Source organism: Peromyscus leucopus, chromosome 1 (genome assembly GCF_004664715.2).
Source record: "Peromyscus leucopus breed LL Stock chromosome 1, UCI_PerLeu_2.1, whole genome shotgun sequence".
Lineage (NCBI taxonomy): Eukaryota > Metazoa > Chordata > Mammalia > Rodentia > Cricetidae > Peromyscus > Peromyscus leucopus.
The window spans coordinates 214,678-219,654 of record NC_051063.1 but is presented as its reverse complement, the minus strand read 5'-3'; positions in this window follow the sequence as shown (position 1 = coordinate 219,654).

Genomic DNA, 4,977 nt, shown 5'->3' with positions numbered 1-4,977 from the left:
GGAATGCTACTTCACAGTGGGTGACCAGAGAGAGCAAGAAGTAACATCACTACCACACTTTCAGTGGCTCATCTCCAAGATGAGCAGATACCAGGAGCACTACCACACTTTCAGTGGCTCATCTCCAAGATGAGCAGATACCAGGAGAGAGGGTGTTCAGGACTGTTGTGGGAGCTGGCCACTGTGGGTGCCCTGGGTGGTGGGTTGGGGGCTGGCCACTGTGGGTGCCCTGGGTGGTGGGTTGGGGGCTGGCCACTGTGGGTGCCCTGGTTGGTGGGTTGGGGTTTTTGTTTGTTTGTTTTTTGTGAACTTGACACAAGCTCTCGGAGGGCTCTTCACACAAGCCTGTGAAGAAGCTATGCGGCTTTATGCTATCAGGAAGATAATAAAGAGGGCAACAGCTCTGGACACAAACTCACTGCTCACAGCAGTTCCAGAATGTTCCACTGGGTGAGGGGAAACAGACATGGCAGGTGGTGCCGGCTTCAAAAGAGCAGGTACCCACCCCACCACTGAAGTTCGCGGGACTGCCGTTTTACCCAGAGTGGTCCTGCCCATACTGCCTGGTTCCCGGGGACAGTCACCCAGGTGCGTATGCACGCATTCATCCATGTTGGTCATTTGATTTACAGGGAGCTCACAGCTTTATGGGTGCTCCAGTGTACCCGCACGTTCATTTTTGGTGTGCGGGTGTGAGTGGGTACGGTGTGCACCTGTGAGGCACACATGTGAAGGCCAGACATGTCCTCCGCCATCTCTCTCCACCATTTTTGTTTTGGTTTGGTTGAGACAGTGTCTGTCTTAGTCAGGGTTGCTATTGCTATGAAGAGACACCATGACCATGGCAGCTCCTATACGGGAAACATTTAATGGGGTGGCTTACAGTTCAGAGGTTTAGTCCATTATCATCATGGCGGGACATGGCGGCGTGCAGGCAGACATGGTGCTGGAGAAGGAGCCGAGAGTGGAGAAGGGGCTACATCTTGATCCAGCAGGCCACAGGAAGTGGTCTGAGACACTGAGCACAGCTTGAGCATATATGAGCCCTCAAAGCCCGCCTCCATGTGACACACTTCCTCCAACAAAGCCACACCTACTGATAGTGCCACTCCCTATGGACTTAGGTGGGCCAATCACGTTCAGACAACCACTGTGTCTCTCACCAAACCTGGAGCTCATTAATTAGCTAGGCTGGGCAGCGAGCTCCACGATTCTCCTGTCCCTGCCTCTCAGCTCGGAGGTTGCAGGTACATATCACCGCACCTGGCTTTTTTTCTGTGAGTGGTAGAGATTTGAACTCAGGTCCTCATAATTTTGCAGGAAGCACTTTGCCCAGCAAGCCATTTCATCTCCCCAGCCCCACAGCTCGAAAACAATGCTACCTTATGTCTGACAAATTGCTCTTTGATTTATTGAGGGCCTATGACACAGCCACGGAGCTCAATTTACAACCCCTGTCCATATGCAGTGGGGTTTTGTTTGTTCATTTGCTTTGTCTTTGCAGGGCTGGGATTCAAACCCCGGACCTTGTGAATGCTGGCCAGTGCTCTACCACTCGCTGAGCATCATGGGCATCTCCTGCAGCAGGCAGTTTCCACTCCATTTTGTAAGTGGAACTATGGGGCCTCAGAAAGCTCAAGGCACTCGCTGTAGACCACACAGTCACTTCAATCTACGTTTTCTGGCCTCTCCTACAGCACGACCTTTTCTTACAGACACCATGTCAACATTGAAAGTGAGAGTTCGGAAGTTAGGAGCGACTGTGGCAACCTCACCACTTACCTTCCGAGGTCTAACTGGGGGATTTGGATGGTGTGGACTCAGTGGGGTTGGGATTCCCAGCACTCTCTTCCCTGCTTAGTTTCTGGTTGGCATGGGGCAAGGGAACCTCCCTGGGGAGGTGGGGTACAGTTTGTCCACCTGGGCATTCTGTGGCTGCCTTAGGGACTGGCAGAGACTTTCTCCTGCAGACCCTGGAGTAGGGGCGGTGACAGGAGATAAGGGAGGGCTGGGGGGTTCAGCCTCAGGGCTCCAGCCTGTCCTGGGCCCTCCCACTTCTTACCTATCCCTCCCTCCAGGTGGCCCTGCTGATGTGCGGACCCAGCACCAGGTTCTCCCAGCCCCAGGCACCAGCTCCTTCAGGCCTGGGAGGCTAGACTCTGCAGTCAACTCTTGTAGTCCATTCTCCTGACCCCCAAGCCTTGACGCGCTCAGGAAGGCTGAATCCCCCATCCCTGAGCTTGCAAGCAGAGCCGGCCGGCCAGCTCTCACTGGCCCACTGTTTTCCAATGCCTAATCACACACTTAAGCTTGGAGGTTTAGAAACCACCTCGGAGACACTGATGAAGCGCGGGGGGGTGGGGGGGGGCGGGGGGGGGGGGGGTGTCAGGGACAGTGGAGGGACTCCCTCTGCCTGAAACCCAGACATCTTGGGTTTCCCAAGGCACTTGGCAGTTCTCCACAGACCTGAACCAAGACTCAGAGAGCAGGGAGATCTCCACGCTGGCCGCCAGGGAAGCGGACTGTCTAGTGGAAAATCCTGATGCCAGCTTGTGCCTGGTGTCACAAAGCTGTGGCCGGCCTGGAGGGACGTGCCACACCACAGGAAGTTACGTGTCTGGCTGGGTACTGCTAGCGCATACAATGCGATGGTTTTAAACTTTTCCAGATGCTCGGAATATGAGCAACTTCAACTGTCCGACCACAAGTATTGCATGCCGGAGTGTGTACGTGTGTGTGGATGCGCATGCGCTAAGAAGCCTGGATTAGAAATAACTCACAAAGCAGAAAGAGCAGTCAGTCAGTCCCTGGTCGGGCTCCCATTGGCCCGAGGAGAAACTATCAAGTCCCTCTGTGTTCAGACTGACAAGAAGCAGCCATCAGTCAACGGCTGGCTGAACACTATTTCACAGCTATGGTGGCACAGGTCTGTCATCCAAGCTCCTCCGGATTCTGAGGCAGGAGGATTGCACATCAAAGGCCTACTTGGGCTACCTAGGGACTTCAAGGCTAGTCTCAAAAGTTAAAAAGAGGGCTGGGTTGTAACGTGGCAGTAATTTAGAAATACCAAATAATAAATATTATGACCATTGAAGCATTCAGTTACCTCCCTATTGCTCACGGATTCAGTAAGTAAACTGAGGCTCGGAGCCCTCCACAACAGAAGTCAATCCTAGAGTCTCAGGACTGCCTTAGCCTGGTGTTTCTCAGCATTTGGGTGGCGACCCTTTTGGGAAGTCAAATGACCCTTTCACAGGGGCTGCAAAAGACCACCAGAAAACACAGCTATTTACATGACAATTTGTAACAGTAACAAAATTACAGTTGTGAAGTAGCCACAAAATAATTTTACGGTTGGGGTCACCACAACATGAGGCACTGTATTAAAGGGTGGCAGCTTTAGGAAGGTTGAGAACCACTGCCTTAGCCTGAAAGGGGCCAGGCCTGTACTGGTTCTCAACGCCACTCGGGGGCGCTCACTTCCGTTTCTGGTCCAGTCACTTCCGTTTCTGGTCACCAGGTTCACTGAGGGCATAGAGGACATGCTATGTGTGGCAAGTGGCCAGGTCCGGGAGGGGTGGGGTGGAGAGGGGGGTGAGGGTAGACTTGGAGAATCAGCCCTCCTTCACACAGCTCCCTGCAGCTCTGGCCAGGCACTCCTGCCCTCCCATATGGCTTTGTTACTCTTCTTGGTGATAGATGGCCACAGAGAAGGCCACAAGCCACGCTAACAGTTTTCGGGGCTGTCAGAGATGCTGGCGACCAGGCAGATGAACTCAGCTCCCACAACCACCCAGGCAGCTGCATGTGTCTAGCGCCAGGCCTGACTGGCCAGGTCACAGACATTCCTATCAACATACCCTCCAGCAGTAGGTTCCCACCAGTCTCCTGTCCACACAGCCTTTGAAAGAAGGCTCACTGCAAAATGACCGAGGAGGAGCAGGCAGGTGAGGGACCTTGTCACCATCCAAAGGATGGGATGACCCGGGGCCTGTGTGGCTCAGGCTTGAGTCAAGCGTTTCCCTGCCATTACAGGGAGCTTCTAGATATCTCTGCCTCACTGCCATGCTCCTGCCCCAACCCCACACCCCTGCTTTGCCATAGAGAAGCTTCGAAAATTGTCGTCTGCAGAGTTCTCACTCCGCCCTCACGCAGCCACCACGCCTGCTTCCTGCAGTGCTGTGGATGGAACCCAGGGCTCCCAGCGTGTAGGCTGGCACTCGGCTGGCCCACCGATCCAGCGAGCACTTGGCTGGCCCACTGATCCACGCCCCTGGCTCAGCCCTGCGCTTTTCTAACGTGGGTCCCAGGACCTGGCTCAGCATTCCAAGGCTTTGATTGGTTTGATTATGTAATGTGGTCCCACACCGATTCATGCAAACTCCTTCTCATAACTGGGTGTCTTCCATGCCCCCCCCCTTCTAGGCTCGAGGACGCAATGTCCCACGTTGCCAACCAATGCTGTTTCTCAGATGGAGCTGACTTTTACTGCAGGAGATAGACTAGGGGTGAGTAATCAAATATTCAAATAACCAAATACCACTCCAGGCAGCTACAAGTGCGGGCAGGGCAGGAGAGAGAGGATGGGGTTTTAGGGATGACATTCAGAAAGGGTGTCCTCAGGGGCTTCCCTGAATGACAGAGACCTGAGAGCAGCATTCCTGGCCAAAGGTACAAGGACCAAGGTGAGGAGGCCTGAGCCCAATGGTAGAGGGAGCGTGGTGGTCTCAGAACGCCAAAGGGAGCATTTGTGAGAGGTTTTGAGGAGGAGGTAAAGGGTGTTGGGCAGAGCCTGCACCACACAGAGCCTTGTGGGAGAGCGGGCTTGCTCTCTGGTATAAGGAAGCCATTCCTGATGATCACTGTTTGTTTATTTATCGAGACTGGCTAGCCTGAAACTTACTGTATAGACCAGTCTGGTCTCAAACTCAGAGATTTGCCTGCCTCTGCCTCCTAGTGCTCGGATTAAAGACACAC